At 33.3% G+C, this 14,624-nt stretch overlaps 1 long non-coding RNA gene across 1 annotated transcript; it reads left to right on the plus strand.

Moving 5' to 3' along the window:
* Nucleotides 1-185: 185 nt before the first annotated feature.
* Nucleotides 186-13,636, plus strand: LOC138381489 (uncharacterized). Its single transcript, XR_011233160.1, has 5 exons — nt 186-636; nt 2,948-3,014; nt 3,599-3,684; nt 8,615-8,684; nt 13,271-13,636. It is a non-coding gene; the product is annotated as an uncharacterized lncRNA (long non-coding RNA).
* Nucleotides 13,637-14,624: the final 988 nt, after the last annotated feature.

A 14,624-nucleotide genomic window follows, 5' to 3' on the forward strand; every position in this document is an offset into this window, starting at 1 on the left:
AGCGTGCGTGAGGCGGCTCCTGGGAAGGGATGGCAGGAAGCTCGTGGAGCCAATGGCCACGGTGGGCGGGCAGCGGCGCGCGTGCGCACTGGGCCGCAAGGCTGCGGGCGGGAGGCGGGGAAGGTGGGGGAGGGGAGCGGGCTGGAGCGCGGCGGAGCTCCTGCCGCCGCCGCCGCAGCCGCCGCCGCCGCAGCGAAGAGGCCATGTTGTGTGGTGTGTGGGGCGGGGGGAGGAGGAGGAGGGAGTAAAGCCGAGAGAGGAGACGGGAGAGAGACACCACACACACGGCACAAGATGGCCGGAGAGGCAGCAGCACCCCGAGCTGTCAGGCGTTCGGCCGCGGCCGCAGGGCCTGGCGGCCGGCTGGAAGCTGCGCTTGGGCGGCCAGCAGGCCAGCGAGAGCGTGGCGGTCGCGGCTGAGGCGAGGCGGGCCGTGCGCCGGCGTTAGAGTCCGCGGCAGAGGCGCCCGGGGCGGCCGGGCCGACGATGCCGAAAGCGCCGCTGCGGCAGCGGCTGCGGAGGCTCCCCGGGGCCCCGGCGCCTGGACTCGGCGCGGGCCGGAGGCTCGGGCAGGCGGTCCGGCCCGGGACTCGGGTTTGGGTGACTAGGAGCTGCCGGCGGCCGCGTTCGCACCCGGTGAGTGGCTCCCCGGCTCCTTTTATTGTCCTTTGTCCTTGGGAGGAAAAGCAAAATGTCCTTGAGCGCGCGAGCAGGAGGGGGCGGCGGGCCGGGCCTCGCTGGCCGGCTCTCCCCACACAGCCTCTCCGTGGTCGCGGCCGGCTCTCTGAGGCGGGATGCGACTCGGCGCCATGGGCCGGGGTCGTGGGGCCCAGGGGCAGGGGGCACGCGAAGCCCCGCTGTAGACCCCGCGGCCGGCAGGTGGGCGGGGGGCGGCCTTGTTGCCGGCACTGGGACCCGCCAGGAAAGGGGCGGCGGCGGGTGACCGCCTGCGGGAGCCCGAAGGGGACCGCTCGGGAAGAGCCCCTTTCTGTCCTGGTGAGTTATTTTTGAAATTTAGGGTAAAAAAATCACTTTCAGGTTCTCCTACGGAGGAGCTTTTTAACCTCTTTCCGGTGAGGTGGGAGCTCATCTTCGTGGTCGAATTTAAAAGAACAATGGAACACTAGCTACGTTTAAACAAAAATAAAACTTGTTTTTTTCTCCCTATTGGGTGTTGGCTTTTAACTCTTTCAAAGCCGACTTTGAAACGGCTGCAGTGTTACATATGCGAAGGTACTTGCCGTTTATTAAACCTTTATGGCGTTAAGATCGTCTTTTAAAAATGCAAGTTGGAGGACTGATTCTGGTGTTTCAGAAATTACGAAGTCAAGTTTAGTGTATCGTCAAGGCTGTTTAATGGAAATACATTTGATAATTACGATGCTAGACGATGACGTTTGATTAATACAGTTTATTTTACCGAGTAATTACGCCAAGATCATTTGACCTACTGATATTTGAATACGATTAAATATACTGTTTGGTACTCTTTAAAAAGGTCGAAAGGAGCCGTTATCAGTAACTTCTCACACCTGAATGTTAGAACGTACTTGGGTCAGTTCCTAGTGTTTAAAAGTTTAAGTTCATCATTTTATTATTTTTAAGAATATTGTATGTTATCACAAGCCATGATCGAAAAACTTTTACTAAAGAATATTCTGACACCAGATCTCTTCGTGAAGTTACTTTCTCGTAGTGTAAATATTAAAGTAGGACTGCTTTCGGTAATGGGCGATGAAGAGGAGCCATATTTGTTGCATTTGTTGCATGTATAAAAATCTACATGTGCTTAAAACAGAACAGTATTTTTAAAATACAGGTTTCAAAAATTTGCAGAATTCTATGTATAGTGTGTATTTTAAGAAAATGTTTGGAGGGTAATTTTTAAGTTTAATGGTTTGAAGAGCAAACCAGAAACGCACAAACCTTTGTGTATTTTAGAATATATTTATCTTAATTCTGCGAAGCTCTTGTGTTGTAAAGGTGCAGATCTATATAAAAATACTGTTGAGCAGGCTTAGGTAGTAAATCTAAAATCAGAGGTACTGGTTTATTCAACCATATTTCTGAGGGGTTATTTCCCCAGTAAAATTGTTTCATTTTTTGAATAGCTTTCATACAGTGGTATATGTTACATCACTTGCGCATATCTTGATTTTTACAGAATCCGTTGTTTACCAATTTTGGTTTTTTAAATCAGTGTTTTTGAAGTTTTTGAACACTGTGGTTTTAAATGATATTCTGAATCTAGTTCTTTAGAATCGTTTTTGAATTGTGAAATGCAAAATAATTGCAAGCAGTTTAATCTCGAAAGATCTTTTTACTTGTTAAGTGGGGGAGGAGAAAGACTGAAAATATTCAAGACCCTGGTTTGAAATTGAGTAAAGGTCACAGATAACAAGTTTTAGACTTGCCTAAAAGGCAAAGCTAATATCCCACTTAGTGAGATCAAATAACTTGTGGTTTAAAATTTAAAGTAACCAGTGGCCATTTTAACTTGACTAATTTCTCCTGGAGGAGTTAATTTTTAATTGGTCATAATTGTAAAAGGTATTTCTAGACGGTAAACTGAGATGTAAAGATAATTTCAGTCTTTAAAAATAGTAAACTTTTTGTTTTTGTTGTCTGGCATGAAAAGAGGGAAAATAAAAATAAAAACAAGGCCATAATCTTAAATCTGTCTGAAGATTTAAATTTTCTGTATTTGCTTTTAATTTCAGTGCCTTAATGTTTAGTATTTGTCAGTACAGCCAAAAGATGAGGAAAAAAAAGACTAAGATAAGAAATAACTACAACCATAAATAAATGTGCAGGTTGTATGTTGATGAGCCATCTCTTAAATTTGCCCATAGATTTTAGTTTTTGGATATTTTCTTGTTTCGTCTCAGTGAATCATTGGCCAAAATATGTTTAAAAATTAAAACATTAATATCCTTTTTTTTTTAAGGTGACTTACAAGATTAAAATTATTTGGTTGCTGATGGTTCTGAACAAATACAGTTCTTTTATTTGAGGTAAGATTGGGTAAATTTTTATTACTTTGACATAAAAATTAGCTTATTAGGTTTTGTTTTGCTCTTTAATTTGTATTTCAAATAACCAATGAATCCTTATGTATGATTTTTAAAAAGTGATTATGAATATGAAAAAACTAAATATCTGAAATAATTTTACAAAGCCTTTAAACTGTTTCATTTAATGAAAGATTAAACATCTATATGCATAACCATTGTAATTTAACGTACTCTTTGAATAGTTTAAAATACTGAAGGTCCATTAAGCCTTTGTTTAATTTGGGGAGCAAGAGAAGATTGATTATATTTTGAGGAAAATCATGAACCAAAGATACATTTTTGTTTCTTTAATTCTGTAATATGCCGTGCAAAAAAATATTTAAAGAAATTTATTGGAAAACTTGAACTAGTTTGCTATTCATACTAATAGGTTTTAGGGAAAATATTTTAAAAATTAGGTTTTAAGCATGGATTTTAGTTTTCATTTCTTTTCCATAATTAAAAAGTTTAAAAATACTTATTTCTACTTGCTATTGATTATCACTGAGTTGTTTTGAATCTTGTTTGTTTGTTTTCACCAAAAGGTATGCCATTTTGAAGACTGAGACATTGGAGTTTTGTCCTTGAGGATAAAGGAAATCTTTAGCAAAGTCTGTATTGTATATAGCAAGTAAGTAAATGTTTTTACCCAGCATCTGAAATTGAATAGTTACCAACATTTCAGTAGGAAAATATCAGTAAAGTTTGTCAGTGAAACAAACTGTAGACTGTTCCTTTATCTGTATAAAAAAAAAAGGTGAGGAAAAAAATCCATCACATTCCTTTGCCTTACATCAAAATACTTTTATTACTTTTAAAACGGTTGATGCATGTAATTTTTATCAAGGCAAGGAAGACATTTGTACTTCCCAATAAAATGATGCTTTAGGATTGCAGTTAAATCTGCAGCACAGTCATCAAAATCATGTCTTTACAATCTGGTATATACATTTTTTAGCCATTTTTCTGATGATACAGAGTACATTTTAGGAATGGCCTGGAATTTTGCATTTGTTGATCACAGGATTCTTAAACTGCATTTCAAAAACTAAATAGACACTTCTATATCTTAGTTATTACTTAAATATATTAAAAATAACTCATTTTACTTGCTTTCGTAAGTTATTTTCAAACAGGTATAAAAACAAGTTGTTTTCTAGGAAATTAGAGTAATGCAACTAAAGAGTTCTCTAATTTATCGCTAAGCAACTGTTTTTAAAGCATAAAAGGTAGAAATAATTTTTAAGCACATTAGGTATTGGGCTTAGTATACCATGTGTATAACACTTCACATCTTAAAAATGGATACGTGAATGAAAAAAATACGTCCACTGAAGAAAAAAGTATTCATAAGTTAACATTGAATCTGGAAATTAATGTCAAGCTGTTATGAGTAAGTTATTGACCGGAGGAAATATGATATATAATAAGGAATGTTTTGGGAAATTTTAACAATTGCCAGATGGATGACCAGTTGGCTAAATAAGGGCAAGTTTGCCATTGTCCCTGAAATTTATATGGCAAATAAAATACAATATTCTATTGTTTGATGTTGGCTTATTCCATTGATTAAAATAGGTGGTAAGAGAAGTATTTTTAATGCCTTTTCTTCAGCTTAACTTTTCCTTTTTAATCCTTTTTGTGGTTTCATCAATTTGTGTTTAGTACAGTGTGAAAAGAAAAATGTTAATTAACTGTCGTGTTTTAAATATGTGACATTTTCAAAAAAAAGTCAAAACATCCTTCATCCGAAGCTTCTTTAACATAAATGCCAAGATTAGGCTTTTCTCTGTACAATTGATATGACGTTAAATTGGCATTCATATGGTTCGGCACTTACAGAAATTGAGAATTGGGTTTCTTTTGTGAAGCATAACGTAAGTTTAAGTACAAATATGCAATAAATTTATAATGGTATACCAAGGATATAATTTGTTCAATAAAAAAAAAAAACAACTGGAAAAGGTTAGAAATGCTAAACTAAGATATGTATCTTTCCCCCCAGTATCAGTAATTTAAAATAAATCTAAACGATATAGTAACCTCTAAGTTAATCCCCAGTCTAGTGGAATACAGATTTCCTTTTATCACCAAGATAGAGGATTAGAATAAGTCATATTTTATAAATATTTACATGTTCTTAGGTATTTATGACAATGTTTATATTCATTGTTTTGCTATTTACTACTTGAGCTAGTATTGTATAATGGACAAAATTGATTGAGTAGCCACTGGTACATGAGGACAAATGTAAATGTAGATACTATTATAGGTAGATAATATTGTGGAAGATAAATATAGTAGGTAATATAGATATTATATTCTTTTAAAGTAATATAGTTCATAAGAAAAGTAAATTATTTACCATTGTTTTCCTGCTTAAGAACCAAAATGATAAATACTTAAATAATTGTATTTATCTTAGCATTTTGGACTAATTCTTGAATCATAAAAATCTCATCAACCTGGTGATTGGGTTGGATTGCATTTGTTCTGATAAAAACTGTTTAAAAAATTACAACATTCAATAGAAATGAAAGAAGCTATAAAAGAACAACAACAACAAAAAAGCTTCTGTGAACCAGTACATAACATTTAGAGTATAGATTATATGAAATGGGCAATTTCAAATGTAAATTTTCTTTCAAGTTTAGTTTACTTATTGTTCACAGTTGTTTCATGATTATTTAAAAACTCAGGCTGTGGACAACCAATTTATTTACTTTTTCTCCTCTGAGATTTTATTCTTTATGGAAAGGCAGAAGGGAGAAAAACATAATTTGAGGACATCTCTATCTTCTGCTTTAATCAGAGATGTGCGATAGAGTAGAAAATATAACTATGATTCAGCAATCAGGAGACCCAGCTTCTAATGTAAATAAGCCCTGCAATCTTGACATTTTATTCTCTGTGGAATCTCTTAATTTGTATGAAGGCTTTAAGAGTTTCCAATCTCTTAAGATTCTTCTTAGCTCTTAAATTGGGTGATAAAAATAATTGAGTGTCTAATTCTCTTACACAAACTTTGTAATTTTTGCATGGCAAATCACATATTTTATTTCTGTAGTTGAACTATTGGAATAACATAAGACCTGGAACGTACTTGACTTAATTGATTTTTAGGCATTTCAAAGTATTGATAAGTAGTATACAGACATTGGAAAATTGATCTTAGCAAAACAATTAAAGAGTGATGTTGTTTTCAAAGAATAAAGATTTAGAATGTTGTGATAAAAGCAATTTTTGGATTTTTCTAATAATTATTAAATATATCTAATACTGAGTGTATTTTTATGTAACGTTTTCAGCTGACTACAGTTATAAACAAGATTTATACTTTGCATGCCTGATGTCATCTGTTCAGTTTCCTTTAAGAAATTTCTATACTTCAAAGATACATATTCTCATTTTACCATCTACCTTCCCCTTCCAGATGGAATGGTTTGGTGTAAACTTTTATTTTCAACTTGGCTATTTCTGAATATGATTAACTTTTACAATTTAAATTGAAGGATATTCTGATTCTTTTATAAATATATTTGACTTGTTTATGTAACATTCAAGTAGCATGTTTTCTATAACAATATGATAAAAATTTTGATTTATACATCATGTAATGCCTGATAGGGCTGGAAAACATTCCTTTTCCTTTTGAAACTAAACCATTTATTTGAAATTGAATATTTCTAAAACAAGCAATTACATCATTACTGCATAGTAATCATAATCGTTTTAATTTAGATTATCAACTTTAAGGTTTTTGAGTTTTCTTAGAAATGTTAATGACTTTATAATTACTCTCTTTTTGCATAAGATTTCTTAAATTTTGTACTGCTCTCAGATTTTATTAAATTTAAAAATTATTTTAAGGAATTTAGAAGATGACAGTATCAGGTATTCTAAGAATAGTGCAAATAGGCTGTTAATAATGGGAGAATTGACTAAAGCTGTCCTTGCCTTTTATTGTAAAAGGACCAGCACCCGTAATGGTTTTTAATATATATAATTATATGTATAATACATTTATTTATAAAACATATACGTACCTATAACTTATTAGTCAGAAACCATAATGTTGCAAAATATTAAGGATAGGTAGAAATAGGAGCAAAATCATCATCTTTCATAAGTCAGCCTTTAAGCTGAGCTCTGCTGGCTTCTCTTTTTCGAAGGATACCAAAATACTATTTCAGATCTTGTCAATTTAGGGGAAGGATATATTATGCTAGATTACATTAGGGTCAGTGATTTTCATGGTATTGCAAAGTGAGATCCATTTTCTATTTTTGGTGGTATGAGAACCCAGAGACACATACTTGTATGGGTAGGTAACTTATTTGTAAGCACATCGTTAGACCAGTGTGAGGAATTTCTCTTAGATGTTTGTTTTACCGACTTTGCGTAAGTCAGTTTTACCCTTCTCTTGGGGGGGGGGGTTACTTGATTGATTTAAGATTTGTCTTTATTCACAAAATCCTCTAAAGTCAAATTAAATTTGGAAGCTTAAAAATAAGCATTGTGTTCCTTTTAAACTGCTTTGTTAATTTCTTGGGCTGATACTCTAGCACTTTGAGGGTAATTTTGAAGCAGATCTTTGCTATATTTCTTGATTATGCTTTGTCAAAATGACTAGAGGAATTTAGATTTAGTAAGATAAACAATGACTTGCTCTATAATTTGAAAACTAGTTCTAGAAAAGCATTTGGGTAACTTAATTTTAACTTAAATCCAAAAGTTTAACTTTGTCCTTTGCCTTATAAAAACCTTAAATTGCTACATTTTCATACTGAACATTTAAACAGCTTTTTTTAGTGATTATTATAATCATGTTTGGGAACACAGGTGACTGAAAAAAGTGTATGCCTGTATTCAGAAGGTATTTGAGATATGGGAAACACCATTTTCCATGTTTGGTTATGAGATGTTTAAGTCTAGTGAAGTGGGTACAGTGTTTTTATCAAGTACATGTTTTAGAAAGGATTAGTGTTGCTTTAGTTGAGTAGATCCATACAGTTAGTATGAAATGATGCCTTATGTTTTCTTTCTAACACTAAGAATGGTGTTGATCAAAGTGTATAGTAATGTAAAATAATACAATAATATTAAGGAGTGAGAAAAATGATTTTTCAGGTGCGTAATGGAAGCTTTTCTTTAGAAGGCTTGAAAAGTAGATTAGATGAAAGACCAGAAGATGAAACAATTCTGTTAAGGAATGATGTTGGTTCTGTTAAACAGCTAGTTTTAACCATGGCTGCCCATCACATCCACTTAGGGAGCCCCAAATGTTTACCTATTATTTTTGAGTTCTTAGGGGCTGAGACCTATGCTTGTAATTTTATAGTAACATTCTGCAGGTGAGTCTCCTCTATCAGCCAAATTTAAGGTACTCTTAGAGCTTTTATGTCTTCTGCTTAGACTGTATTATTCATAAATACATGTACCTCTTGGTCTACTGGTGAGTGATCTTTGTAAGATGTTAAAGTTTTTGGTATAAATCATGGTGTTTAATAATCTATTTTTGTTTTCTGTGTATAAAATTATATTCTTTTTGTCCTCTACAGAACTGTGAATTCCCAAACTGAATCCTTTAAAGGACCTGTACAACGTAATAGACACTGGTGAAAGGATTTAGTAAGTATTGTTCAGTTTACATGCTTAATCTGTTTTTAAATTTTTAATATGACTCAAAAATTTTGATTAATTGAGTCAGAATTGTAAAAGGATAAAGAGATTTAGTGAAACTCAACACAATACAAGAAAATGAACATCGTTAAATGTGTGGTGAAGTTTATTAATAAAATTTTGCTTATTAATTTGCTCCAGGCTATTTTCTGCTTTCTTCATTTAATCTCAGGCAAAGTTAAAATAAAAACAAACATACATTTGAACATGTTTTTAACACTTTTAGATCTGGGTATTGGTAAACTCCTGCTTGTTTTTATAAATAAAGTTTTATTACAACACATCTATGTTCTTTCATTTAGATATTGTTTGTGGCTGCTTTCCTACCACAGCGCCAGAATTGTGTACCAAATGGCCACAAATCCTAAAATATTTATTATCTGTTCTAAGAATAGCTTGCCCTAGATCTTACATCTATCTCTTGTCAACTTTACCTTCCCTGTGTAAAACTCGGAAGCCCTTGAGTTCTCTTTTGATTATAGAACATACTTTTTAATGATTTCTAGTGTTGTAATTATCTAAAATAAATGAAGTAATTTTGAACTTCACTTAAATTTGAAAGCTCAACAAAAAGTTCTTTAGCTTGTTTGACAATGAGGTTATGCTTTGATGTTAGAAAATATGGTTATCACCTCTGTGGAATAGTTTTTCTAACTCCCAGCTTGACAAATAGTGGGAAAGAGTTGGTGGGAAGGTTGTAGAAATGAATTGGGTGAATTCACGAAAAGGATTTATTTATTATTATCAGAACTTTTTTCAGGTAGTTAAATACTAGCTATTTCATAAAAATAATTCTTTTTGAATCACATTTGGGAATCTAGATCATAATTTTTGCCTGTTCTTCAGCTTGCATTGTACAGATAGCTACTGGGGTCTGCAAAATAGAAGTTTTTTTTTTCTTTGTTTTGTTTTTTGATAGGCGGATGGTGAGGGTAGAGATGGAAACCTTCCTAATGTACAATTATTAGCTGTGGTCATATTTTAAAGAGATTAGTTGCTTGGCACATAGTAGATGCTCAATAAATACTTCATTTATTTTATAAATATGGCTTCTTATAACATTGTTTATCATTAGTATTGGGTCTAATAAAAAAGTGAAACTCATTATTAAAACATAAATTTTTAATGTGTTACATATTAATTTTTAGATATGCCTGAAAGCCAAAATTTTGCTTCAATAAAAATTAAAAGTGATAAGAACTCTTTTTCTCTGCAATGCACAGTCTCTTAACATGCATACATACTCAAGTTTTAATCTGGTAGGGACAATTAGGAAGATTTGATTGTAGAACCTTAAATAAGATGACTGGTTTTTTCAGTTGTCATTATTGACCTTGTTCATTTTAGATTTAGTTTTCTTGTTCATCTTATTCAAGATATCCAGACTTGTTAATATATATTCTTTTGAAGATTCAGGCTATTTTTATAAGGCAAAATATCTGAATTTAATTCTCAGGACTTTCTTACATAAATGGTTTTAAATTTAAAGACAACGGACAAAGAAGATTGAAATGGAGTCATAAAGTACCAAGAATCTTAGTTACATGATGAGAAGGATGAATTTTTGCTCTAGACTGTAATTTTGTACCTGTTTGTCCCTTTGGTTTTGAAATAAGTGTTTGGTGAGTTTAAAAATGTAAATTAGATCAGTAGATTTATTAGAGCCATCCATTTTAAAAAATTAAGAATCAATAATCATTTTGCTTTCTGCCCCTCACATTTTTCTTTGTTATTAAAAATGGAAAAGTTTGCCGAGAAATAGAGGTAAGGAGATTATTTATTTTAGGGGGAGCATTTAAACCCAATCTAGATGATGAATCACTTGTATTTCAACTAACAATGTATTTTATGATGTCCCAGTAGTGTTTTGGCAACAAATTTACTGAAGTAGAATTTAAAGAGGAGACTCATGCTCAGTTTTATGTTCTTAACTTCTGAATACATGATTTTTGGGGATTTTCGGAGGTAGCAGTTACTCATTGAAACTTTGTTACCATTGAAGTTGCTGTGGGAATTAATAAATATCAAAGTGGACAAATTCTCCCAACCATTTATATTATGAGCTTGAACCTTCTATGTGAAATACATAAAAGATCTAAGTCTATCTGATTATGGAATTCTAGATCAAAACATCTCTTCAGTGTGTCTGTAGTAATTCACAAGTTACGGGAGAGGGGAGTGGACTACAGCTTCCACATCTAAACCCTACCCAGTTTTTTGTAGGATACTAACTTTTTTTAATACAAATCTACTTTCTCTCTTTAAATCAGAAAGTGTTTTTTCTTTAAATAATTGACCCCATGACCTTATATTTTCTTCAGAGATATTCTTACTCTCAGAATATAAACTATTTTGATTTACTAAGATTAGTTTGTAGGTCCCCAAGTACTTTAGTTATTGTGGTATAACAGAATGTTAGCTAACATTTATTGAGATCTTTCTATATGTTAGGTAATGTGCAATAAATGTATTAACTCATTTAATTCTCATTATTGCCACAAGAGGTAGGTACTACGATTATTTCTGTTTTACAGATGAACAACTTTGGATTTTGTTCCCAAGAAAGTTTTCAGGCTCACAGAACTCAGCCTGATTTCTTTTTTATTTTTTAAGACAAGATTGCTTATTTGCACACTTGTTTTTTTGTAAGAACTTGGAATTCTATAAAAATAAATGGATTATTCCTAAGTCTCTCACAGATCTTTTACCAGGTTTGATGCTTGTCTGAGCACTTTTGCTTATTAACAAAATTCTCACTTTTGGCCATGGATTGGCTTTGCAGGAGTGTAGATAGACCATGGCTTTTTAATGTCATAAGAGTTGTCTGCTTTCTCTTGCAGCATTCTTTTTCTGTCTTTCTTTCCTCTTTTTTTTTTTTTTTAACCTATCCTAAATATATGACTGTGATGTCATGATAAATATCCTACTATTTTCTAATTGTTACACAAACCATTACATTTTAGTGAGTAATTTTGAAGTTATTAATGTCATTAGATTTTCTTTTGAGATATAGTTTAAATAATGGTTTTGGAAATATGGATAAATTTTATTTCCTGTCTTGTGGCAGAATATAAAGCATTGAGTTTATCATTAAAGGTACCAAATTGAATAAGTTGCACCTATAGCTATTGAAATAACTATAATTTTGTATTAATGCATTTTTTCTTAGTGTTGTTCATCATAATAGTATTTACATCATCAGCTCCATTTAGAGCTTGACCTTGCATTGGAACAATAGAGATTGAGGAGAAATTGGTTTATAATTAACTCTGAGAGAAGAATGATGATATTTTTATTTTTATACTTCTATATAGAAGTATAGGTCCTTTGATTTTAAGGAATAACAAGTCAAATGGAAGATACTTTGCTGATGTGGGGCATTGAGTTATTTAGTTCCCCTTTTAAGGCTGGGGAGGAATCTGCAAAATAAGTTAAGGAGAAATACCTTGCTTTTGATGTTTATTACTGATACTGGGACACTCCTTTCCATCAATGTTTTTAAATATGGGTGGCAGTATCTCTTGGTTAAGCAAATGGTTTATTAAGTAGATTTTTGTATTGTATGTTAGTTACAAGGAAATTCCCTAATGAACAGAGATGCTCTTGTTTATTTGCCTTCAATTCAGTCACCTTTGAATGTATCTCCACAAATTCACTTAGCGAGTTAGGAAATTTATAGAGAAGGCCTGGGATTAAAACTTGTTTTCCTAAATTATGTTTGCTTTTGATGAATTTGGATCATTTATTTAATGATAAAATCACCTGGCCTCCCACTTCTCCGTTCAAATTACTTAAGTAATAGATTTGTTTTTCTATGGAGGAACATTTGATATTTTGGCAATGAGAATATCTTAGTTGTATATAATTTGAAAACTAATAGTATTTTATGGCAAATATCAAAGAAGCCAGGCACATATTTTGCATTTTTGATCTGTTTTTCTTTCCTGGTGGCTACATATTTTCTGTCTTCCCAGATATGTAACTAAAGATGGTGCCATCTACATTGGCCATTTGCTTTATCTAAACAAGATTAATTAACATCTGTTGGAATGGAAAACTGCTGTGATCCACTGCTTTGTTTTTTTAATCCCTTAAGATTCTTTTCTATAATTAGTTTTCTTTGAAGAAGCTTGGAAAGTTTTCTGCATTGAGATTTAGAATCCACAATGTTTCTGTAATTTAGCTTTCCAGGAATTTTGAATTTTAACTTATGTTTTTACTTTTCATGTACACAGTATAATGGTGTTAATGTTAAATATTAAAAATTTGACTCTTCACTGAGTCTTTTTTATGGATACAAATGTATCTGGTACAGTAGAAGACCTTTGTTACTTTTGTGCGCTCTTTCTTGATCATATCATTGAGAAGTTGTGTGTGTGCCTTGCATACAACTTTAATATACAATTTCATAGTTGAAAGCTGTTACAAAATAAAGCTTTGTGTATGGTAGGCTATCTTAAAGGTGGGTGGATGTTTTCTGTTTGAAAGATTTAAGATTCCAACAGCATTTTTTTTCTTTTAATTTTTTCATCAAGTACCCAGTCAGCTTGAAGAGTCTCAAATGGACCCTACCACTGAAAATCAAGATGGCAGTCCACTATGGGGAATTGAGGAAAATGGATTAATACAAGAGTCCTGTGATAATATACAACCCAAGACAGGGTTCTTTTAACATGGATTCCATGAATTGAATGAAGACATAGGTTTCTTACCCAACACAAATGGACAGTGGATCTGACTTTCTAAAGACTTTTTTGTATCATTAAAACAAGTACATTTTTGACATTTGGAGAAGAAAGATGGCACAGTAACACAGATAATAGTTTGTATGCCTGGAATTTTTTGCAGTTTGATTTGTATGAGTATGACCTCGTGGAATGTTAACTTTAATAAAATTTATAACACTTTAAAATTTCTCAGTTTGGGCTTTTTTTTTTAAGCAGAAGTTTCATTAAATGTTCAGTTATTGCTTTAATAACACTATGACCTTTACAGTTGCCCAGTGGTAAAGTGTACTGAATAAAGCTGGTAAAATGGAAATGGTGTGCTGAAAGATGTTTTTCTTGGTTGATTAAGATTTTTTTTCTCCACAAAGTTGTGGAAATTTTTTGTGCTTTGAGATGGTCATTTGGTTTAAATGTTATTTTGTTTGTGCTTTCTTGAAACACCTTAATCATCGGGTAACATGATACTAGAATCGTTAATCTGTGATGAGATTTTAAAGAACTTTTAGAACAAAATGCTTGTTGCCCCAAAATTCAGAATGAGTGATACAGTATTTTTCTCAGAATCATTTTGTTGATGGAAATGGTCCCTTTTACTTATGCTTTTTAATATTATAAATCATCTTGCAGTAGACATTTCATCTCAATATGTAAATAAACATGTCTCCTATTGTCTTAATATTATGGGAAGAAGTGTTGGATTTATAGGGAACTGTCCTTGGGGTATTCACAAAAGGACTTAAAATTTTGTTGGCAATAACATGTTTAACACATTTTATGTACGTTTGGAATAGAATTACTATCTTATATTTTCCTTGTTCTATACAATTGGGAATTTAGAATAAATGAATTGTTCCATGCTATATATTGTTATGTTTATAGGTTTTTGTTTATTTGTAATCAACTAATACCAATTTCAGTAACTATTACAAAGGTGGTGGTAGGCTTTATTTTGATAGACCAAATGAACTGTTGATTATATGTTCCCATTATACAGAGAACTAGGACTAGTTGAGGCTAAATTTTTTTTTGTTAGAAATAGTTATTCATACTGTGTCTGTGATTAATGTCAAATACCTACAGCATAGGCATCCATGAACAATACATGCACAGTATTCTCATTGACTGATTTGAGGTGGTTGGTCTTTGCATAAATTCATAAGTG

The sequence above is a fragment of the Eulemur rufifrons genome, chromosome 3, assembly GCF_041146395.1.
Source record: "Eulemur rufifrons isolate Redbay chromosome 3, OSU_ERuf_1, whole genome shotgun sequence".
NCBI lineage: Eukaryota > Metazoa > Chordata > Mammalia > Primates > Lemuridae > Eulemur > Eulemur rufifrons.